Source organism: Apodemus sylvaticus, chromosome 1 (genome assembly GCF_947179515.1).
Source record: "Apodemus sylvaticus chromosome 1, mApoSyl1.1, whole genome shotgun sequence".
Taxonomy (NCBI): Eukaryota; Metazoa; Chordata; class Mammalia; order Rodentia; family Muridae; genus Apodemus; species Apodemus sylvaticus.
In genome coordinates, this window is record NC_067472.1 from 22183609 (window position 1) to 22210050 (window position 26442).

Genomic DNA, 26442 nt, shown 5'->3' on the forward strand with positions numbered 1-26442 from the left:
GGTGCCCAGGCAAGGGCCCGCCTGGACACCTTCCCCCACACCGCCTAGCCACACTCACCTAACCCTGTATACTCCCCCCTTTTAAGCCCTTTCATCCTGGTGCTGAAAGTCCTTTCAACATGTTCATCTAGCATCTATTTTACAGTGTCATTTCACTGCCCTATTTTTCCTCATGCCTCATTACACCATTGTATTTCAGTATTTTTGTGAACCCCTCTTGGTGGTTTGTCTTTTTCCTTTTCTCCTACCTTTTAATTACTAATTCTCATTCATGTTTATGCTAGAGTCACTTCTATGTGTATTATGCACAAGTGAATGGTGAATTTAATATATGTTGAAACATTGATTGTATTTAAAAGGAACTTTCAGGTTGACACATTTAGATGCTCTCCAGGAGGAACACACACACCTGAAGAGGAAACAGAGGTGACCACCTCTGCTTTGGAAAAAATTAAAACAGTTCTCATGAGTGCTGTATTTATTCTGGGGCCAATAATATAAGAACAAAGTCTGTACCACTTTGTTATTTTTTTGATGCTATCTCCAGATGTTCTCTTAATGAAAGCATTAAAACTGCATATGTACCAAGTATGCATATGTAATATTTGAAGCTATCTGATCACATAAGTGTCATAGGAAAACTTTTGTTTTGGGCAGTAATACATTGTATCTTAACTGTTAAGTGAACAAATATCCATAAACATAATAAATAATTTAATAAGTACTGTAAATATGAAAAAATAAAAGTATATTTTTACAATAATGTTATTTTTAAAAGAAAAGGCTGTTGGTACAAGTAGAAAAAGGGGGTTCAATAGGAATTGCATGGAAATGGACTTTTGAAATAATGACATTCCCTTTTCTACAACTTCTGCCTACATAGAAATAACTTTCTAATGAATTGACTTATTTTCACTCCTTCTTAGATTGAACCTTAACTCAGACAGGCCAGGAAATACTAGGACTCATGCTTATGCTCCAGTGAGGTAAGTTTTTGCCTCTGTACATCAGAATTAGATTTATCAGGGGAAAAAGGAAGTGCAAGAATTTGCCTGCTCTAAAAACGTAACTTGGGAACTAAATATACAGGTAAAACAAGCCAAAGAAGGCTGGCCATAACTGTCACAGATTATCTCCCAAGGAACCAAGACATTGATCAGCATGTGTTCGCTTTTCCTACATCTACAGTTCCTTCATTCCATTCATTCACCCTAATCTCTATGACCAGTAGCATAGAAGGTTAAGGACATCGTCTGTACAATATCATACAGGACACTAATAATGCCTTCCTAGATTCCTATGAGAATTCTGTGGTTCACCTTATCTGTCCTTATCTGTGACTTCTGGATACTTCATCAGGAGCAAGAGGCCATATCTCAAAGTGCTAGTTGTCTCTGTCCCAGCAAAAAACAATATCAGCCACAGTGATTGATAAGTTTTCAAGTGTAAATTCTGAGTGATGATTGTGACTTTCCTAAGAATTGTGTGATGAAACATCTGAAAAATTGTTTACTAGCACCTATGATAACAATGACTATACAATATCATATCATTTTCTTTTGCTGCCAAAAAAGAACTTGAAAGCATAGTTCTAGAAGAAATTAACACAGAAAGAACTGCATAGACTGATACAGAGGATCTAAATTTCATTTCTACACACGCATTTTTTTTTTTTGGCTTGGATTCATGGATACTCTGCACCTAATGTGTACAATGCAGGACTTTCATATCTTAAAAGATGAAAACAAGTTTTTTTTTTATCATTCATTAGAAACAAAGGTCTGTATGCTAAATACAGTGAGAAAAAAATCAAAGGCATTTGACTAACAATTGGGCGTTCTCTACTTTACTATGACTGGACTAAAGTCAAGTCTGGTTACACTAGAGTTAAATAAACCTGTTCTTTCTTTAAGAGATTCATACTAGACTTGAATCAAAATATATACATTGTGTTAGACATTACAAGCTTATATTTCAAACTTGTTATTCATTTCTTTGTCCAAAATTTTCATGGACTCAACATTGCTCCAGTCTTACAATAAGGTTGAATATGTAAAAATGATAAAATATAAATATCTACACAGGAAAAATATGATGATGTCTAATTGTGTACATGAAGGAAATTCCCAGGAATAAAGAAAATTCTTTTTAAAACAGAAAAAAACAAGATACTTCTCAAAATACCTGCAGTAAAACCAATGTTACACACTACCAGTAATTAAGGAAATTGCACAATAAGAAAATGACATGTTAAATAATAAAAATCCCATTTAAGAATAAACTAAAAGAGTTTCTTTTATGAATGAGGGTGTCCTTGCATTTGGAGCATAGATGTTCAGAATTGAGAGTTCTTCTTGGTGGATTTTTCCCTTGACCAGTAAGAAGTGTCCTTCCATGTCTCTTTTGATGACTTGGGGTTGAAAGTCAATTTTATCTGATATTAGAATGGCTACTCTGGCTTATTTTCTAAAATCATTTCCTTGCAAGTTTCTTGTCCAGCCTTTTACTCTGAGGTAGTGTTTGTCCTGGTCATATACCCAGAGGATTCCCTGGCATGCAATAAGGACACATGCTCCACTATGTTCATAGCAGCCTTATTTATAATAGCCAGAAGCTGGAAAGAACCCAGATGCCCCTCCATGGAAGAATGGATTCAGAAAATGTGATATATTTACACAATGAAATACTACTCAGCAATTAAAAACAACGAATTTATGAAATTCTTGGGCAAATGGTTGGATCTGGAAATATCATACTAAGTGAAGTAACCCAATCACAAAAGAACACACATGAAATGCAGTCAATGATAAGTGGATATTAGCTCACTGGGATATGTCTGAATACCCAAGACATAATTCACAGATCAAATCATTCCCAAGAAGAAGGAAGGAGAGGGCCCTGGTCCTGGAAAGGCTCGATGCACATTGTAGGGGATTACCAAGACAGAGAAGTAGGAGAGGTTGATTGGAGAACAGGTGAAGGGAAGAGGGCTTGTGGGACTTATGGGGGACAGCGGAACCGGAAAGGGAAACCCATTTGGAATGTAAACAAAGAATATAGAAAATAATACTAATAAAAAGGAGCTGATTACTTAAAAAAAATAAACTAAAACATAAACACAAAATAACATATTTTTATATTAAGTCCCTTTTATTTTTGAAAATGTTTAATACACAAAATGAAAATTATAAATTGAATGCTTTGTTTGCACAATATTTTAAATACATCATAAATGAAAATCACACAATGGGGTGGATTTGGAGAAACAGTGAAAGACAGAGAAAACAATGCTTATTGGATACAATAGCTTGCACTCTATGACATGATTGGTGTCAGTTTCCATCTCTCCTGCCCTTTGTATTGTCTTTTTCCTCAGTTATATGGCTTTTTAATATGAATATTGTACAGAGCCATATTGGGGCAGTCATGCACATGGTCAGAGCTTGACTTTGGTCAAGGTTAACTTCTCCCAGATAGCCAGGATCCTGATCCACCTAGGGTGGAGTGCTCAAAGTAAAGGTTAAGTTCATTGTTCCTCCAGGTCTAGGAATTCCTGAATTAAGCAGGTGACCCACCCAGCTGCCGGAGCAGTCAAGACGAGAACCTCCAAGAGAAGCTAGACAACTTCCACCGGAACTCAGCCCAGAGTCTGGGGGGAAGGGTTTACCCAAACTGTTAAAAGGTCTGGCGACATTAAAGTTTCGGGCTTTGATCAGTGAATATTGTCTTAGCCATACTTCTTTTCGCCCCTTCCCTTCCCTATTTATCCCTCAGCTTCTGTTCCAGAAACCCACTTCATAATAGCTGCAGGCAGCTATGGAACCCAACAGAGTGGCTCCCGGACGCGGGGCTGGCTGGATTCCAGAAGATTACCTGAGGTGACCCTGTCTTGGCGAAGCTTCACGGAAAACGGAAAAACGAAAAGATAGTATGCTGCATGGTAAGTTATAGGATACGGACTAAGTGAGGCAGTATGGACCCAGTGCTGTACTCGCTTAGGGGGTAGACAGTGGAATATGGGGAAGGAATTTGGTAGGCATTTGTCCAAAGCTCGTAAGAGCTGATTTAGGTGAAAAAGAAAGGGGTTTTAAAAATAGGCATATGTCCACAGCCTCTAAGAGCTGTTTAAAGAGGAAAATGGATGCAATTGCTTAACAAGCGCGCTTATCTTTCTGTGTATCTTTCTGTGTTTGTCCCGGTGCACCGACTGTTTGTCTATGTGTATGTTTATGTCCTCTCTGTGTTTTTGTGTGAATGACTGTTTCATGTTAAAAAGAAAAATTGGTAAGGATTTCATCTGCTGGCAACCTCTTGAGCCAGCTGCAGTTTGTGTGGGGACTGATTTAAAGCCGCGCCACAGCAGCGCAGCTCACTCACCCAAAAGGCAAGCATGGCTGGGGAAAAAGCCGCTTTTAAAAGCCCAGAAGCCTCAAGATTTGGGAAAACTTTTGTTTGGCTTGTGAAATTCATGTAGTCACTTTATACTTGTTTCTAATTGGTTTTAATGGTATAAGGCTTTACATTTCTTGACTAAAGAGTTATAAATTAATTGGTTATTATGTAAAAGGTATAGTGTTATTAAGAAAAGGTTAGTTTAAAACTGGTGATTCGGTGTTGGAGCCATCTCAACTAGCTACACGTGGCCTAACGCAACTCATGCTTTGTTCTTGTTTATAATTGGATTTAAAGGTATATTTTCCATGTCTTGACTATAGAGTATTGGCTTAAGTCACTGGACATGATTTAAAAGGTATAATGTTATTAACAAAAAGTTAGGTTAAAGCTGGTAGTTTAGGGTAGTCGCCATTTTTAAACAACACGTGGCATGACGCAATCCAGGAAATACAAGCCTTTAAGATGCTCCTAAATTGGCATGGTGTTTCATGTGAATCTTGGCCTGGAGATTGGACTCAATGAAGATTAAGATTTAAAATAATGTCTCTTTAATAAGTTACACTGTCATACACTTGAACATAAGAACTGGCAGACAAACCTTGTGCTGTAAATATGTGTTTGCCATTGCTTTTAAAGAAAATAGATTGTTTAAAATTGGGATTTGCTTCCAAAATTGCAATTGTGCTCTAATATTGCAAGAAAACATTGAGTTACAATAAAAATCAGTGTGTCATTGGCTGCAGTTTTCAGTTTGCAGGCTCATAATTCTTAACATTTTGTAATTAAGATAATTTTGAGAGTGATACAGCTATGGGTTTTAGAGGCCCATTGCCACTTTTCCACAAGTTTATAGGCTACAATGGTAGGAGCAAAATTTAACCCTCCAAGATTAAAAAGGGGATCTCTGTGGAAATGTATTTGATATCAAGTAGGTTCCTTTGACCATGGAATTACAGGTTTCTTTTGTTTAATCCTCAAAACGTCCTTGCAGGACTGGTAGGTTTGGGTCTGGTCTTAGATAAAAGGCTCAGATCTAGTCCTTGCCAAGGACTAAAGGTGGATCCTAGGGCAGATAAAAAAATTTACATTTGAGTTAATGCAAAGCTTAGAGCTGCCTCAGGGGAAGCTAGTGAGGAAGCTTTGAGAAATTGTTTCTGCCTTACAGGCCCCACCTAGGGAGTGTTTGGCTTTAAAAAAAAGTTTTGTCTCTGTTTCAATACTAGAAGTTAGGATCTTAAAATTTTCAGTGTATAATGTTCATGGAATGTTTGTTACAGGCCCTTGCTCCTAACTATGGACTTTTAGAAATTTTTAGGTAAATGACTTTCAAAGGTTGTTAGGATATATTAATTGGCTTTACCTTATATTTACCTCATTTTAAGCTTGCCACAGAAGGTCTTAAAGCTCTGTTTTCAAGGTAGGAAACGTTTGTTCCTTGCTTCAAGCAGCAATCAAATTTATTATTAATGGTTGATCTATTACATGGCAAGCATTTTTAGGCAAAATTAATAATTGTTATCCAAAAGATAATTTGTACTATCAGATCACATGTTTATTCCTTTAAGTTTCTCCCTGCTTCAACACAGATACCTGAATTGGGTGCTATAGCAGCTATTTTTAAGATGTTAAAAGTCAAGCTTTTAATAATAGTAGATATATATATATATACTTCATGGTTTATAGTTGCTTAAAATTGGTCCATTTTTAATACTGCTAATTCTTAATTTTTACAGTTTATGCAAATGTGATTCAAATTTCTAAGAACAAAGGATATGTTCTCTAAATGACTGTCCTTTAGGTATTTGAAATAATTTTATATTTTGTGCACATCAAATTATAAAGATTTGTTCTTGATGTCCTCAATTTCTACCTCTACCACGTAATGGTGTTAATCCTAGAGGACTTAGTTATTACAGATAAATGATACTCATATTTATAATTTAGAAGATTAAAAAATATGTGCATGTGACTAATGATTCATTTTTAGGCTTTCTAGTTGCAACTGCTCTAACAGAAAAAGCAACTAAAAATGCTATGTTTATTTTCTATAATTACATAGTTATTGCCTATGTTATGGTGTATACTTTGTGTTCCAACTTAAATTAATAAAACAATATCTTCTTGGAAGAGAGAAGAGAGGGGAAATTGTGTCCCTGTACATATCATTTAAATTATGCTTGCATGGTTTTAAGAAAATTTTAAAATTTGGATGCCAAGAAACTTCTTGCTAAATGTATATGACATCTTGTAATTAGGCATATTGATGTCTAGGTGAAATGAAGAAATTCACTTATTGACATATGCCATGATCCTGATTTAATATTGGGGAAGAAGGCATGTCCCCTATGTTTTTTCCACAGAATGCTGCAGAAGATATGCTGACTGTGTGCTTGCTGAATGCCCAGACCATGGTAACATAAGAGCTATATTGGGTATATGTTCTTGACTTACCTTAATTGTCAAATGTCCCAGGTTAGATAAATTGCCTAGCTTCAAGATTTTAGACTTTGTGGGACACGACATGGAGACTGTTAAGCTAACTTAGGAAAAAATTAATCTAAAGAAGAGTTAAAATGACTCTTCTCCTTATTGTGTTCAGCTGACTCAACCATAGACTGGTCTAGAAATAATTCCAATATTGAAGATTCCAATTTTGAAGATGGCTAACAATCTTCAGCCAGCTGTGTTAATTTAACATATAGTCTCCACTTTTCCTGAGAAGTAACAGCATATCTCTTGATACACAAGGCTACCTCTCCCACCCCAGAGGCCAAGCTTTGGGTCCGTAAAGTTGTTAATTTGCAACTGAATTGGATACTTCTGGGACAAGTTAATCCTATTCCACCTTTAACTCTTGACCTTGTTTGTTAAACAGACTGGCTGTCTCCACCCAGGCTCACCTGGATGGAGAGATTGCATGTCTCTTAAAGACACTTGCAGACCCCCCTGGCTTCAAAACTTACACAAGTGGATCTCCAAAGACGGAGCCACATAGAACTCAGATCTATGTGTGTTTGTTTATGAACAAACATGGGTACCAGTGAGATGTGCGAGGCAAAGCACCGGCAAAGCAGCACATGGGGAGGTGAATTTCTGCTTCTGAGTCCCCAGGAAGTACACCTAATTGCATAGGGGTTAACATCGAGAGGCTGTCCTTAAAATAATAAGGGAGCCTATTACCCCTCCTCTGAAAAAGACGTTATACAATAGTTAAGAGGAATTAAGGTCAATGCTTCCCCTCCTGGTTAAGGCCCGCCTTCTTATGAAGGATATTTATCCACTTGTTTTCTACCTCCTTGTTTTCAAATTAATAAAAAAAAGGGAGGAAATGTACAGAGCCATATTGGGGCAGTCAGGCACATGGTCAGAGTTTGATTTTGGTCAAGGTTAACTTCTCCCAGATAGCCAGGATCCTGATCCACCTAGGGTGGAGTGCTCAAAGTAAAGGTTAAGTTCATTGTTCCTCCAGGTCTAGGAATTCCTGAATTAAGCAGGTGACCCACCCAGCTGCCGGAGCAGTCAAGACGAGAACCTCCAAGAGAAGCTAGACAACTTCCACCGGAACTCAGCCCAGAGTCTGGGGGGAAGGGTTTACCCAAACTGTTAAAAGGTCTGGCAGCATTAAAATTTCGGGCTTTGATCAGTGAATATTGTCTTAGCCATACTTCTTTTCGCCCCTTCCCTTCCCTTTATCCCTCAGCTTCTGTTCCAGAAACCCACTTCATAATAGCTGCAGGCAGCTATGGAACCCAACAGAATATAAATGTAAATGTGTTCTAATTATCTAAGTCCCCTTATGTGTTTCTGAATCTACCTTGTATACTCATACATGCAATAAATATTCAAGTTTGTTTTCAAACAACTAAGACTTTACATATCTCTGGCAAATATTTAAGTATTCAGTGAATGGGGAAATAGTTGAAAAATCAAATAAATGAGTATATATAAATGCTTTATCTGCTTCACTTAATCAGGTAATAATCAATAAAGTCCCAAGGAATTGTAACATCCAGTGATTCTTGATGTTCTTTTATTTTCTTCATAATGTAGTTTTCAATATAATAAATATATTCAGCTATTTTCTTATGACTTCCTGGACAATAATCAATGAGAACAGGGAAACTGTGCTCCATTTTATGTATAGTAATTTCCTATGCTAGTAGAAGAACTGAGGTAAAACATCTAGCCCATATGACCAAAGTTCATAAAAAATCTTCCACATTCAAGAATAAGTTAATTTTGGCCTATAAACTTGAAATATCATATGATATAAATTATACTAATTCATACTTTTTAAATGCTAGCTGAAGTGAAGATAGTAGTGTAGGTGATTTACTGCAGAAAACTAGTATCTACAAACATAGTTCCCATCAGCCAACCTCTGACATGGAATGAGAACATAGAAGTGAGTGGGCCGTTACAGATGTCTTGACAACAAAAACACACCTTCCTTGACTTGTCCCCAGTCCATAAAGACTATATATGCAGAGAGCAGGAGATACTAACTCAGAACAGGAAAAGATGGTGAAGATATTTGTTGTCCACAAACCATAAAACCATTAATATTGTCATTTCTTCCTGTTCCCTTGGCAGAGAGGAACCAAAATAAAGTGGCAAACATTTGAATGATTTCAATGCTTCCTAAATATTTATCCCAAATTTTCTTTAGCAGACTATTTTCAGTCTAAACTAAGATATTTCAGTCAAATACTGGACTGAAGGTGGTCTTAATTGTTGACAGTACAATTACTGATGAGTAGTGCAAGAATGTTGGATGAGTGACTAGATATCTTTCTCAAAATGGATGAATTAATTTATAGAAAAAGTTCCCCTTTTTTCTATAAGTTCCCATCATAAAGACAATGATTAAAACAACAACAGCAAACAAACAAACAAAACAAAGTAAAACAAAAATAATCAGACAAGGAGCTAAGCACCCTGAATAATCTTGGCATTTGACCTTTATTTTTCTTCTTGTTTATCAAAGGACTAAAACATCCCTTCCATGTGTCCTTTACACAATACTCCAGGCAGAGCATGTAGGCAGCGTACCATCACTTCTCTATTAGGCTACATAGAAGTTGATCTGTGAGAAAGAATGAGCATAAGTTTCTTCTCAGGAGGAAAGGAATTTTCTTTACCTGTATTTAGGGAGTGCTCACAAGCTTGGTGTTCTCATTGAGTTTTTCTGTCAAGCCAAGGAAATCCTGATCGTTATAATAAAAGCAATTCTGAAAAATAATTAAGCAGATGACATTGCAAAGAGCACAGCAAGGATGAAGTTGAAATCACGGGGTGAGGCTGAAAAATCGAAACAATTGTAAAATGTTATTAAAATATATGAAGATGGTACTTTATCCTTGTTAATGGGTAAAGTTCCTTTAGAAATTTGAAGCAGTATTTTATCTACAAACTCCTCTAACAGCTAAATTTTCAGAATATATGGAAACAGCAATAACTTTTATTTGTAATATGAATTAACTTCACTCAAGTATAATTTTTAGTCATTTCTTCACTTTATTTTGATGAAAGAAGTTAAAAAATTTGTTCTTCAGAATTAAAGCAGATAACCTGACACTTCTGTGACAGTTATTTTCTGGATAAGTAACATTCACAATGACAGCAAATTTAGATCTCTTCATCCATTAAGACAAAAGAGTGGCTACAGAGAGAAATGGTTTACACAACAGAAGATAGATCTATAATATACTCAGAGAAAATTGAGATAGTGTTAATGAAAACAGTTCACGTTTAGTTAAACAAATCACTTTGTTAAGTTTGATTGTGTGTTTTGCAGACTAATGCTGTCATGTGCAATTTCTTAAAACATACTAATCACAACAAAAAGAAATTATGATAATTTTTCAAATCATGATAAAGTTCAACTACATGCAGCTAAGGAATGAAAAATATACTTTGATTCATAAGTACCCAGGACTATGAAAATAAGTGTTCAAGAAACCTTGACACATCAGCAAAGTTGGGGAGACCAACGAACTTTAACAAAATGAAAACAAATATCATCTGGTTTGGGATTCATAAAGGTAGATAATATCACTGCCACCGTTATCAATACCAAGTATACTCTGATAAACTGATCAGCAGTAAATAAGATATGTTTATGCTAAGGATGCAACTCATTAAAAAATACTACAAGTAGAGCTTTTCTACTCTTACCTATATGAAATGTCAAAACACAAAGTTTTGCTCACCGTTGGTTTTCCTCAGTTCCTCCACAAGGCACTGGGCTTCCTCTTGAGCAGGGTCTTCAATGTTCTTTTTCCCCATGCCCAAATTCTGAAGGGTCATGAGTGTAAAGTGTCTTATTTCTTACCATCTATTTCCATGTCTAAAAACAATTCCTAAACAAATAGGAAAGGAAACCACAACGTGATCCCAGAAGGAGAAAGGGTATCTATAAAGACACAACAATTGGCAGGCAGAGTCTGAGCCCCAGGATCAAATCTGGCCTTTTCTTTCTTTCTTTTTCTTCACTGTCAGTGCTGCCCAGCTCACAAATGAGCATGCACACTCACTTACCAAATCCTTTATTTTCAACTAGTGGGAACTTTCCTCTTTCAGAAAACTGCTGCCCATGATCAATCAAGACTTCATTCACTGCTTCATACACATTGAACACCACAGTGGGCTTCATGCCAAAGTAGAGTAAACACAGGGCCATAGACTTTTGAGAACTGAAAATTGGAAAGCAAAACAATGGGTAATTGTCACTTGTCAGTGGGTACAATGTACCCTGTGATGACCCAGGCAGTTGATATTTAGATTACAGTGAATTGTCACATCAAAATATTCAGCAGGTCTCTTGATTCTGTTTCAGTAAGTAACTGAGGCAAGAGTTTTCCAGATGCTTTCTGGAGACAAATTGCTCATGAGGAAAATACCTCATTCCATGGGCAGTCACCAAACCCTGACACTGTTACTGATGCTATTTTGGGCCTGCTGACAGGAACCTAGCATGGGTGTCCTCTAAGATGCTCTATGAGCAGCTGACTGAGAAAAATGTTGATACTTACAGCCAAGCATTGGGCTGTAGGAAGAGTAAAGAAAAGTAGGGGAAGGATTAAAGGAACTGAAGGGTATGGCCACTTCATAGGAAGACCAACAGTGTCAACAAACCTGGGCCCCTGGGAGTTCCCAGAGACTACAGCACAAACTAAATAGCACGTATAGGCTGGTCCAAGGCTCCTGACATATATATAGCAGAGGAATAACTTGACTGACCTCAGTGGGAGAGGATATGCCTAATCTTATAGAGATTTGATACTCCAGGGAGGGGGAAGACTGAGGGGCACCCTCTCTGAAACAAAGGGGAAAGAGAATCAGGAAGAACTATGAAAGGCAGAATGATAGGCAACATTTGGTCATGATTGAATAGCAGTAGTAGTAGTAGTAGTAGTAGTAGTAATGATAACAACAACAACAGTAATAATAATAATAATACTCAACATCGGTACTCTCTTTTTTATCACTTGATACCTGGACAATCTAATTCCATGTTCAGTCAATACTAAAATAAATATCAGTGCACAAATGACTGTTTCAGAAACACCTGTAAAGCTTTTCCTATGCAACTTAGCCCCAGGAAGAAGAGTGGAATCCATAATGAGGAACCCAGTTTGATTCTATCATTACTACAAATGTGAGGAGAGGGTACCACTGAAGCTGCACACAGAAGGGCATCTGCTAAGCAAACAATTTCTTAATGTGCACCAGTCACAGAATAAAATTCGATGTGAATAAAATTAAATATGTTTAGTTCTATTAATTCCTATAGTACTCTGCAACTATAGATATTTTCTGTTAATAAATTACACTTGTTCAGGAAACAGCAATACTGAATGCTAATGTCAATAAAAACTTATCTCTAAAGTGCTACCTGACCTGGTGGATGATCTGATGTACGCTTTTACACAGACTTTTAGCATAATAATAATAATAATAATAATAATAATAATAATAAATTTAAAAAGTGGAATCAAGCTGGTGTAGCCATCCTAATATCAAATAAAATCAACTTTCAACCTAAAGTAATAAAAAGAAATAAGGAAGAACACTCCATACTCATTGAAAGAAAATCTACCAAGATGACCTCATAATTCTGAACATATATTCTCCAAATACAAGAGCACCAACATTCACAAAAGAAACCTTGATAAAGCTAAAAGCACATATTGCACCACACAGAATAATAGTGGGAGACTTCAATACCCCACTCTCATCAATGGACAGATCAAGGAAACACAAACTAAACAGAGAAATAGTGAAACTAACAGAAGTTATGAACCAAATCGATTTAAAAGATATCTATAGAACATTTTATCCTAAAACCAAAGAATATACCTTCTTCTCAGCACTTCATGGTACCTTTCCCAAAATTTACCATATACTCGATCTCAAAACAGACATCAGCAGATATAAGAAGATTGAAATAATTCTGTGCACCATATCAGATCACCACGGACTAAGACTGGTCTTCAATAACAACAAAAACAACAGAAAGCCCACATATATATGGAAAATGAACCACACTCTACTCAACGATAAGTTTATCAAGGAATAAAGAAAGAAAGAAAATAGAGACTTTTTTAGAATTTAATGAAAACAAAGGCACAACATACCCAAACATATGGGACATAATGAAAGATGTGCAAATAGGAAAACCCATAGCTCTGAATGCCTCCAAAAAGAAACTGGAAAGAACATACACTAACAGCTTCACAACACAGCTGAAGGCTCTAGAATAAAAAGATGCAAATACACCCAAGAGGAGTAGACAGCAAGAAATACTTAAACTCAGGTACAAAATCAACCAAGTAGAAACAAAAAGAACTATAAAAAGAATCAACCAAACCAGCAGCTGGCTCTTTGAAAAAAAAAAAAAAACAAGATAGATAAACTCTTAGCCAAACTAACCAGAGGTCATAGTGACAGTATCCAAATCAACAAAACCAGAAGTGAAAAGAGAGAAATCACAAGCACTGAAGAAATAAATAAAAAAAAAAATCATCAGATCCTACTACAAATGCCTATACTCAGCAAAAGTGAAAACGCTATGAAATGAACAATTTTCTAGAAAGATACCAGATACCAAAATTAAATCAGGATCAGATAAATGAAATAACAATCCCATAACCCCTAAAGAAAGAGAAGCAATCATTAGTAGTTTCCCAACCAAAAAATGTCCAGGACCAGATGGGTTCAATGCAGAGTTCTATCAGATCATCAAAGAATACTTAACACCAATACTCATCAAATTATTGCACAGAATAGAAACAGAAAGAACACTACCCAACTCATTTTATGAAACCATAATTACTCTGATAGCTAAAACACACAAAGACCCAACAAAGAAAGAGAACTTAAGACCAATTTCCATTAGGAATATCGATGCAAAAATACCCAATAAAATCCTTGCCAACCGAATACAAGAATGCATTAAATCAATCATCCACCATGATCAAACAGGCTTTATCGTAGGGATGTAGTGATCATTCAATATATGGACACCCATCAGTGTAATCCACTATATAAACAAACTCAAAGGAAAAAAAACACATGATCATTTCATTAGAGGCTGAGAAAGCATTTGGGAAAATCCAATACCTCTTCATGTTAAAAGTCTTGGAAGGATCAGGAATTCAAGGCCCATATCTAAACACAGTAAAAGCAACATACAGCAACCTAGTAGTGAACATCAAACTAAATGGAGAGAAACTTGAAGCAATACCACAGAAATCATGGCTGTCCACTCTCTCCTTACCTGTTCAATATATACTTGAAGTCTGAACCAGAGCAATTAGACAACAAAAGGAAGTCAAAGGGATTCAAATTGAAAAGGATGAAGTCATTTTTTCCAGGTGATATGATAGAATACTTAAGTGACCCCAAAATTCCACCAGAGAACTCCTAAACCTGATAAACAACTTCAGCAAAGTGGCTGGATACAGAATTAACTCAATCAAATCAGCAGCCTTCCTATACTCAAAGGATAAAGAGGCTGAGAAAGAAATTACAAAAATGATACCCTTCACAATAGTCAAAAATAATATAAAATACCTTGGTGTGACTCTAACCAATCAACTGAAAGATCTGTATGACAAGAACTTCAAGTCTCTGAAGAACAAAATCGAAGATCTCAGAAAATGGAAAAATATCCCATGCTCCTGGATTGGCAGGGTTAATATAGTAAAAAAAATGGGCATCTTGCCTAAAACAAACTACAGATTCAATCCAATCACCATCAAAATTCCAACACAATTCTTCATAGTTAGATAGAAACATTTCCAAATTTATCTGGAAAAACAAAAACTCAGGATAATGAAAACTATTCTCAACAACAATAGAACTTCTTGTGGAATCACCATCCCTGACCTCAAGCACTACTACTACAGAGCAATAATGATAAAAACTGTATGGTATTGGTACAGAGACAGGCATGAAAATCAATTGAATTGAATTGAATTGAATTGAATTGAATTGAATTGAATTGAATTGAATTGAATTGAATTGAATTGAATTGAATTGAATTGAATTGAATTGAATTGAAGACTCAAAAATGAACCCACACACCTGTGGTTACTTGATCTTTGACAAAGGAGCTAAAACCATCCAGTGGAAAGAAGACAGCATTTTCTACAAATGGTGCTTGGTCAACTGGCAGTCAACATGTAGAAGGATGCAAACTGATTCAGCTTATCTCCATGACCAAAGCTCAAGTCCAAGTTCATAAAGGACCTCCCCGTAAAACCAGATACACTGAATCTGATAGAAGAGAAAGTGGGGAAGAAAAACGAGCACGTGGGCACAGGGAAAATTTTCCTGAACAGAACACAAATAGCATATGCTCTAAGGTCAAGAATTGATAAGTGGGACCTCATAAAATTGCAAAGTTTCAGTAAGACAAAGGACATTGTCAGTAGGACAAAATGGCCACCAACAGATTTTGAAAAGATAATTTCCAATACCACATCTGATAGAAGGCTAATATCAAATATATACAAAGAACTCAAGAAGTTAGAGTCCAAGGAACCAAATAACCCTATTAAAAATGGGGTACAGAGCTAAACAAAGAATTCTCAACTGAGGAATACCTGATGGCTGAGAAACACCTAAAGAAATGTTCAACATCCTTAATCATCAGGGAAATGCAAATCCAAACAGCCCTGAGATTCCAACTCACACCAGTCAGAATGGCCAAGATCAAAAACTCAGGGGACAATAAATGCTGGAGAGGATGTGGGGAAAGAGGAACTCCATTCCTGGTGACATTGCAAGCTGATAAAAGCACTCTGGAAATCAGTTTAGCAGTTCCTCAAAAAATTGGACATTGAACTACCGATGACCCAGCAATACCACTCCTGGGCATATACCCAGAAGATGCTCCAACATGTAACAATGACATGTGTTCCACTATATTTATAGCAGCATTGATTATAATAGCCAGAAGATGGAAAGAACCCAGATGTCCCTCAACAGAAGAATGGATACAATAAATGTGCTACATTTACAACATGGAGTACTACTCAGCTATTAAAAAGCAATGAACTCATGAAATTCTTAGGCAAATGGGTGGAGCTGGACAATATCCTCCTGAGTGAGGTAACCCAATCACACACACACAAAAAAAAAAAACCCACACATGTTGTGCACTTGCTTAAAAGTGGATTTTAGCACAAAGACTCGGAACACACAAGATACAACTCACAGAACACATGAAGTTGAAGAAGAAGGAAGACCAAAGTGTGCATATTTTGATTTTTATTGGAAAGTGGATCAAAATACCCATGGCTCACAGCCAACCAATAGCATGAACATAAGGGCCCCAATGAAGCAGCTAAAGAAAGGACCCAAGGAGCTGAAGAGGTTGGAAGTTCTGCAGGAGGAGCTCCTAGGGACTAGTCTACCAACCAAGGAGTACACATGGAGGGACCCATGGCTCCAGCTACATAAGTAGCAGAAGACGACCATATCAGATTTCAATGAGAGGATAGATGGGTTCTATAAAAGCTAGATTCCCCCAGAATAGGGGAAGAAATAAAGAAAGAAATTAAAGACTTTTTAGAACACAATGAAAATGAAAACACAACATACCCAAATCTATGGGACACAATGAAAGCAGTGCTAAGAGGAAAACTCATAGCCCTGAGTGCCTCCAAAAAGAAAATGGAGAGAGCATACATTACCAGCTTAATGACACACCTGAAAGCCCTGGAACAAAAATAAGCGATTTCACCCAGGAGGAGTAGAAGGCAGGAAATCATCAAACTCAGGGCCGAAATCAATCAAGTAGAAACAAAGAGAACCATACAAAAAATCAACAAAACCAGGAGCTGGTTCTTTGAGAAAATCAACAAGATAGATAAACCCTTAGCCAGACTGACCAAAGAGCACAGAGAAAGTATCCAAATTAACAAACATAGAAATGAAAAGGGAGATATAACAACGGAAACTGAGGAAATCCAAAAAATGATCAGATCCTACTACAAGAGCCTGTACTCAACACAACTGGAGAATCTGGAGGAAATGGACAATTTCCTTGACAGATACCAAATACCAAAATTAAATCAGGACCAACTAGACCATCTAAACAGTCCCATAAAGCCTAAAGAAATAGAAGGAGTCATAGAAAGTCTTCCAACCAAAAAAAACACAGGACCAGATGGTTTCAGTGCAGAATTCTACCAGACCTTCAAAGAAGAGTTAACACCAATACTCTTCAAACTATTCCACAAAATAGAAACAGAAGGAACACTACCCAATTCCTTCTACAAAGCCACAATTACGCTGATACCAAAGCCACACAAAGATCCAACAAAGAAAGAGAACTTCAGACCAATTTCCCTTATGAACATCGATGCAAAAATACTCAATAAAATTCTTGCCAACCGAATCCAAGAACACATCAAAACGATCATCCACCATGATCAAGTAGGCTTTATCCCGGAAATGCAGGGTTGGTTCAATATACAGAAATCCATCAATACAATCCACTACATAAACAAACTCAAAGAACAAAACCACATGGTCATTTCATTGGATGCTGAAAAAGCATTTGATAAAATTCAGCATCCTTTCATGCTTAAAGTCTTGGAGAGAACAGGAATTCAAGGCCCATACCTAAACATAGTAAAAGCAATATACAGCAAACCGGTAGCCAGCATCAAACTAAATGGAGAGAAACTTGAAGCAATCCCACTGAAATCAGGGACCAGACAAGGCTGCCCCCTTTCTCCTTATCTTTTCAATATTGTACTTGAGGTACTAGCTCGGGCAATTCGACAACATAAGGAGGTCAAAGGGATACAAATAGGAAAGGAAGAAGTCAAACTATCATTATTTGCAGACGACATGATCGTCTACCTAAGTGACCCAAAAAACTCCACTAGAGAGCTCCTACAGCTGATAAACAACTTCAGCAAAGTGGCAGGTTATAAAATCAACTCCAGCAAATCAGTGGCCTTCCTATACTCAAAGGATAAGCAGGCTGAGAAAGAAATTAGGGAAATGACCCCCTTCACAATAGCCACAAACAGTATAAAGTATCTTGGGGTGACTCTTACCAAACATGTGAAAGATCTGTATGACAAGAACTTCAAGACTCCGAAGAAGGAAATGGAAGAAGACCTCAAAAAATGGGAAAACCTCCCATGCTCATGGATCGGTAGAATCAATATAGTTAAAATGGCCATTTTGCCAAAAGCAATATACAGATTCAATGCAATACCCATCAAAATCCCAACTCAATTCTTCACAGAGTTAGAAAGAGCAATTATCAAATTCATCTGGAACAACAAAAAACCCAGGATAGCTAAAACTATTCTCAGCAACAAAAGAAAATCTGGGGGGATCAGTATCCCTGACCTCAAGCAACACTACAGAGCAACAGTGTTAAAAACTGCATGGTATTGGTACAGTGACAGGCAGGAGGATCAATGGAACAGGATTGAAGATCCAGAAATGAACCTACACACCTATGGCCACTTGATCCTCGACAAAGAGGCTGAAAACATCCAATGGAAAAAAAGATAGCCTTTTCAACAAATGGTGCTGGTTCAACTGGAGGTCAGCATGCAGAAGAATGCGAATTGATCCATCCTTGTCTCCTCGTACTAAGCTCAAATCCAAATGGATCAAGGACCTCCACATAAAGCCAGACACTCTGAAGCTAATAGAAAAGAAACTGGGGAAGACCCTTGAGGACATCGGTACAGGGAGAAAGTTTCTGAACAGAACACCAATAGCGTATGCTCTAAGAGCAAGATTTGACAAATGGGACCTCATAAGGTTACAGAGTTTCTGTAAGGCAAAGGACACCATCAAGAGGACAGATCGGCAACCAACAAATTGGGAAAAGATCTTCACCAATCCTACATCAGATAGAGGGCTAATATCCAATATATATAAAGAACTCAAGAAGTTAGACTCCAGAAAACCAAACAACCCTATTAAAAAATGGGGTACAGAGTTAAACAAAGAATTCTCACCCGAAGAACTTCGGATGGCGGAGAAGCATCTTAAAAAATGCTCAACTTCATTAGTCATTAGGGAAATGCAAATCAAAACAACCCTAAGATTTCATCTTACACCAGTCACAATGGCTAAGATTAAAAATTCAGGAGACAGCAGGTGTTGGAGAGGGTGTGATGAAAGAGGAACACTCCTCCACTGCTGGTGGGGTTGCAAATTGGTACAACCACTCTGGAAAGCAGTCTGGCGGTTCCTCCGAAAACTGGGCACCTTACTTCCAGAAGATCCTGCTATACCACTCCTGGGCATATACCCAGAAGACTCCCCACCATGTAATAAGGATACATGCTCTACTATGTTCATAGCAGCCCTATTTGTAATTGCCAGATGCTGGAAAGAACCCAGGTATCCCTCAACAGAAGAGTGGATGCAAAAAATGTGGTATATCTACACAATGGAGTACTATTCAGCCATTAGAAACAATGAATTCATGAAATTCTTAGGCAAATGGATGGAGCTAGAGAACATCATACTAAGTGAGGTAACCCAGACTCAAAAGGTGAATCATGGTATGCACTCACTAATAAGTGGTTATTAACCTAGAAAACTGGAATACCCAAAACATAATCCACACATCAAATGAGATACAAGAAGAAAGGAGGAGTGGCCCCTGGTTCTGGAAAGACTCAGTGAAACAGTATTCGGCAAAACCAGAACGGGGAAGTGGGAAGGGGTGGGAGGAAGGACAGGGGAAGAGAAGGGGGCTTACGGGACTTTCGGGGAGGGGGGGCTAGAAAAGGGGAAATCATTTGAAATGTAAATAAATTATATCGAATAAAAAAAATTAAAAAAAAAGAATATGCCTACATCCACACCTTAAGAAGATACTTTCTCAATTGAAGTTACCTCTTTCCAAATGACTCTACCTTGTATCAAGTTGACACAAACTTTATCATCATAGTTCTATAATTGATAAGAATAAAACATGACTATATAATAAATAAGGAAGGTTGAATACAGAACAGTTTCTGTGTCTTTAATAAATCGTAGGTGCTTGGAGATGTTAGAAATCATAGCATAAAATGACCAGACTGTTCAGAATGGAATGTGATAACACAGACATTATAAAAATTCAAATACTAATGAAATGATATGTTTCTTTCTAATTATAATGGCAAAGCTCAAGAAAAAACCTTGATTTGTAGAGATGGCATCATAGTTATTCTAAATTGACTGAGCAGATATTGCCAAGCTCTCTTAGCACAGAAAATTATCTTTTAAGACTATGTCTTAAAGTATTTCATAAATATATACAAGGTCTGTGGATTTCATAAAATGCTCACATCAGTTTTATTCTGATTTCCTCTACTTTCTTTGTTTAAGCCAAAATTATTCCCCCTGGGTATTAAAAGCTGAAACTTGGAGATTCTGTCTGTTGTCTAGGCAGACAGAGACTATGGGTAGTAGAAGCAGGGTTTGAATCTTTATCTTGCCCTTTCCCACCTTATAAACATTCAATACTATCCCATTCCCCAATCTTTACTGACTTTGTACTGTTATTTCTTGCTTAGTTCTATTCAAAATAAACATGAATTTAGTTAATAATTACATCATCAATTTTGATATAGAAGTCAGAAATGTTTGATCTTAATGATATTTCAAATCTAGTTAATAATTAGATCAGCATTTTCTGACATGCAGGTTAGAAAAGTTCTATTTTAATGATCTTTAGACCTTTGGTAACCCAAAGTCATCTTGCCCTGTTATCTTGTGTAAGGTAAGCAGAATTTGTTCCCTGATACATGTTGACCTAAAAATCCCAAAGAAGCAAAGTTCCATTTATTGACCATAGGCTAGACTAAAAAGCATAAAATTTATATTGGAATTTATATTGGAAATTGGTAAACTCTTAAGTTAGTGAGATCCTAATGGCTTCAATGCCCAGGGTACTAGCTAAGGACAGAGCCTATGGAATAAAGACATATGGCCTAACCTGTTGAATTTCCCACCGGAATCATTGTTTATAGCTGACAAAAACCTTGAGCTACACATCACCCTCAGAAGTATCAGTACATAAGGAGCATGACTTTGGTCCTTTCTCTTTACCAAACTGGTCTAGAACTGGTCTGAGCTATGGGTTCCAGATGGGATACAACATAGAGCACTGGTTTTCAAAGGCCTTCCTGCACCATCTTTCTTCCACTATCAGGAAGCACAATAGAGTAAGCAGGTAACAAGATGTAACATAAAAGATTGCTTTTATAGAGTAGCCAGGTGGTGGTGGCACATGCCTTTAATCCCAGCACTTGGGAGGCAGAGGCAGGTGGACCTCTGAGTTTGAGGTCATCCTGGTCTACAGAGTGAGTTCCAGGACAGCCAGGGCTACACAGAGAAACCCCGTCTTGAAAAACAACAACAAAAAAGTGAGCCCTAATACTTTTATAGAGTACCCACAAGGAATACTGCTCAGACATTGGTTGAAACCAATAGAAAGTCTATTAGCCATCTGGTAACTACATTTGGTTGGTATGGATTCAACTGTAGTGCTGAGCCTTTCTCCTAATGAGCTTTTAAGCCAAAAAGCATATTCTGTGTTGACATACTTCAGTTTACAAGAATGATTACCTAGGAGGAGAATTGCAGATGCCAATAGGCAAGGTTAATACACTCAGAAACTTAACCAGGACAGGAAGTTGATTACTAAAGTCTTTGGGAATTTTTGTTTTTGTGTTTTGTTTTGTTTTGTTTTCATTTTGGAAGAAAGTATAGTCTGTGCTCTGAGTTTTATGTCCTAAATGTAATTTCCACAATGAAGTCAGTTTTCTGAAGCTGAGGGGACTTGCATTGAACAAACAGACCAATTCTATTTTCACACAAACAAATATAAAGGGCCTTCATGCCAGCTTCCCCCATACCCTCTCTTGCTCGATTCCAAAGGATAGTAACGGCATGCTCCTCTAGTGCATCCATTATTACCATCCTATCTTTAAAGACAATGACACCAACACCTGAAGTCTCAAATCCAATGCCTTATGGCAAATAGTTGGCACTAATGTTTCTCAATTTGGTAGACAAAGTATGTCTCTGTTACAATAGATACACACTCATATTGTATACGGGCTACAGCCTAAACAAGGAAAAGCTCAAAAAGGTTAATTCACTGTATGCTCTCCACTGCTGCAATTGTGAACATTTCATAAGAGATAAAAATTAATACCTGTTTTCTGAGATAGCATCAAATTGATTTGCAAAGAGGTTGTATAAGTTTTCACTCCCATCAGCAATGGAGCAGGGTTCTCCATGCTACACAACTTCACCAGCATGTGCTGTCACTTGATTTTTTTGGTCATTTTGACCTATTCAAGATGGAATTTCAGAGTTTTTTTTATTTGAATTTCATTGATAAGTAAGGACTTTGAACATTTCTTCAAGTGCTCCTCAGAAAATTGAGATTTCTTTGTTTAGTTCTGTACCCCATTTTGAAATTGAATTATTTGGCTTGTTGATGTCTATTTGAGTTGTTTATAATTTTGGATATTAGCCTTATGTCAGATGTAGAGTTTGCTAAGATCCTTTCCCAATCTGCAGGCTTTGATTTTGTATTACTGATAATGTCCTTTGACCTACAGAAGCTTTGGAGTATCATGAGGTCCCATTTATTAATTGTTGATCTTAAAATTTGAACCATGGGTGTTCATTTGGTTAGTTTGGCTAAAAATTTGTCTATCTTGTTGATTTTCTCAAAGAACCAACTTCATTCAATGATCCTGCCTTCAACAGCTCTCAATTAAAAATCTTCTATACATACTGGAAAATTCCCACCATACAGAGATTCCACACAACTCTCAGGGCCAAGCAACAGTAGAAAATATATCAGACCCTAAAAGCCCAACTACTAAAACAAAGGACAACCACCTACCCCCATAATTTACAGTTAATAATAGCTCTGACTACACTAAATATATTTAACATCTTAAAACCTCCAAACATCCTCCTATCTACCTCTACTGACATACACCAAAATTAACACGCCCTACCCTAGTATGAGGTCATGATCATTTGAATGGAATTTTGTAGGGACCATACCCTCTCCTTATAATTAGAAATGGTTCACTTATGTTTTTCCACAGGACCAGCCTAAGTCTATCTGGGTTCCTGACAGAAATGTCTGACACCATCCCACAAACCCAGAAGATGGGCCACATCTCTTTGGAAGATAAAGGATAAAGGAGGAGGAGGAGGAGGAGGAGGAGGAGGAGGAGGAGGAGGAGGAGGAGGAGGAGGAGGAGGAGGAGGAGGAAGAGGAAGCACCAAACCCAGGGGAGCAATAGGATCTCTTGGAAGGATATCCATGAAGTGGTGACTGATGCCCAGGCCATGTTTGCCCCACAATCTCCCCTCTTCTCTATTCTCTTGGCTGTGTTTACAATTCTTCATATTAACTCTGCTATTGCCCAGCCTCCCCCTCACCTTTGCAACACCTACCACTAGAGATTCTTTGCTAGGGAAACCTACAATGGATACAATCAATTAACAGCAAGGCGGCATTGCCCACTTGAAGAATGCTGGATCAGGATTGAGATCCTCCTACACAGGGATTTCATCTCCACTACCCCAACCTGTGGAATGGCAAAACAGTGCCAGGAAGCTTGATAAGGTTGCATGGATTTGAGACCTGAAGATCTGATGGGCACACATCTGAGACTTAGACAACTTCCTGTTCCATGCCAGCTTTCCAACCTGTAACACATGCCACACTCTCAAAATAAGAAAATTTCGCTGGGAGCCAAACTGACTTTACTTTCTATTTAGAGTTCATTTTAAAGATAGACTTAGGTTTTGACTTCTCAGCTACAGACCTTGGAGAGATTGGGTGGTGAATGGACACTGTGCCCTCCCAGAAGAAGAAAACATCTTACAGCTGCCAGAGATTCACCTTGGCAGAATGCCCAGGCTATGTGGAAAATTCCACTTGCCTTACTTCTTCTCTGCCTGTATAAGTTCCCTGAGAAAATACAGTGTTGGGGGGCCTTGAACAAAGTTGATCTTGGCCTTCTTCTTCACGTCTCCTGTCTCTATTTCTCTGCCCTTCTTTTCTAGGGTCCCCTGTCAAAAACCCCCGCAGGCTGGGGCAACTGGCACCTGATGTGAGGCCCCTTCCTGAGTAAGGATCACAGAGAACATCTTCTTAAAGGAGCAGCTGCTCATCCTTAGGAACTCCCAACTAATCAGGTCATGGTTGATCACCACAGAAGTGCTTGTCTGTGGGAGATCCAGGGTAACTGATTACCACAGAAACACCTGACTGTGGGATATCCAGGATAAGTCAGATATTACAATATGGAACAAATATTAAGTAAAGCAGGAGGCTTTTCTTTATGGTCTCGAGGAGACCCCCAAGGTGCAAGGAATAAGAGTTAAAAAGGAAGATCTTCGCAAATGTTTTATTTTTATATAAAATAAAATAAAAAGACTAAAAAACAAAAAACAACAAAAATAAAAAAGATGCTTGAAAGATTTTAGCTCAAGTATATTTCTGCTATGCATGGCTTTTGGAAGTGAAAGTGATGGGTATGCAAATAGAAGGTCTGTACATGTTGAAGAGGGATTGAGAAAGTTAGAAAAGCAGGATGCTTGGGGAGTAACTATCAGTAGCTGCCACTGTACCTCCTCTCCCCTCTCTGGCAGAATTCTCAGAAAAAGAAGGAGATAAAGAGTTAGGTCTTAAACAAGGTGGGAGGGGGGAGAGGGAGAGAGAGAGACAGAGAGACACAGAAAGAGAGACAGAGAGACAGAGAAAGAGTAGGTTTCAGAAAAGCAGTTGTTCTGTGTCTGGGACATTGTATCAAAAGAGGGAAACCAGTTATAGGCTATTTCAGGTGTCTCCTGGGAATGAAAGGAAAGCAGGAGACATCCTGCTTCCTCTCTGGATCCTACTAGAGATATCCCTAGTCCTGGTTAGGATATCTGGATCTCTTTGGGATTGTTGTTCTATGTTTCATGTTTAAAAAAAATTGGTTAAGCTGGGCAGTGGTGGTGCATGCCTTTAATCCCAGCACTTGGGAGGCAGAGACAGGCAGATTTCTGAGTTCGAGGCCAGCCTAGTCTACAAAGTGAGTTCCAGGACAGCCAGGGCTACACAAAGAAACCCTGTCTCAAAAAAAACAAAAACAAAAACAAAAAAAAAATTGTTAAAACTTTATCTGCTGGCTGTCCATGGTTTGATTAGTTTAACTTGTTTAAAAGGCAGTCTCAGTTTGCTCAAGAGAAACTGATAAGTTACCCTGCACTGTGGCTGGGAGTCAAGTGTATCTGGAGCAGTCCTACTAGGGGCTGGCTATCTACACAAGCCTCTCTTAAAGGGGCCAACAGCTTTTCAGCATCTTTGGTAAGAGAGCTGATGGCTGTTTTTTCCTAGAAAAATTTCTGTGATTGTGTTTATTGGGTTCAACAAATGACAAAGTACTTTTCTCTTTAAATTACAGTTAAAAATGTAAGAAACTTTTGTCTGGTTTAAACAAGTACATGTTTATAACAATTTCACTTTTGTTCCTGACTGGTTTTTAAGATATAAATACGTTCGGCATGTCTTGGTTATAGAGTATTGACTTATTTTAAAAATTTATAACATTGGTAATAGAAAGTTAGCCTAAAATTGGTAACTCAGGGTTGGAGTCATTCTAAAGAACAGGTAACATGAGCCAACCCAGAAAAACAGGTCTTTAAAGATACTTTTAAATTGAGATAATATTTATGTATTTCTTATCCTAGAAACTAGACTTATAAAAGATAAAATTTAAAACAATGTCTCTTTACTGATGCATTAAAAGTTACATTGTAAAAATTCATTCTACATAGTAAGAATTGGCAGTCAAAACTTGTATGTGAAAGTAATAATCTTAATATTAATTTTAAAGTAAATAGATTATTTAAAACTAAGTTTTATTCTTCAAGATTATGGGCATGGGGCGGCAGCAGCTGGTCCAGCGGAAGGGCCACCACCAGTGGAACCAAGGCGACAGGGTCCAGGCAGGCCACTACCACTGACCATCACTCACCAGCCAGGCTGTAAGCATTGGCGGAGTTACAGCACTTTTCACAGCACTGAAGCCACATCAGAACTCTGCCTCCCGCCAGTCAGTTACAATAGGTTCTCCACCATCTTGTCTCTCAGATGCCAGAGAGATCTGACAGCCCGAGTTATGTAGATATAGCCCAAGGCCAACATCGCAGGGGTCTAAGCCCCTCAGGCATTAGACTTCACCCAGGCCCTGTGCTGTCTGGTGGGCCATCTGTGTGCCAGCCCGGCCAGGATGTTGTTAGTCTGACGGTCTGTCCCCTCACTTGCAGGGGGTGCACATGCTGCCATCTTGGCTACCTGACAGAACCAGTAAGCAGGCATAGCCCAAGGCAAACATTGCTCAAGCCTAGGACTGTCAGGTTTTTTCCTGGACTCAGGGCCTGAGTAGCTAGGCTAGCTGTGTGTGTACCAACCCGGTTGGAAGATTGCTCAGTTAGAGTAACACCAAGATATTTTCTGTTATTTGTGGCAATTGTGAA

General features: G+C 37.8%; 2 pseudogenes; both read right to left on the reverse strand.

The window, feature by feature from the left end:
* The window catches only part of LOC127687603 (cytochrome P450 2C6-like), a 95046-nt pseudogene that overhangs the window by 17946 nt on the left and 50658 nt on the right, over positions 1–26442 (reverse strand).
* LOC127684399 (cytochrome P450 2C6-like) lies at positions 8670–21833 on the reverse strand (annotated as a pseudogene).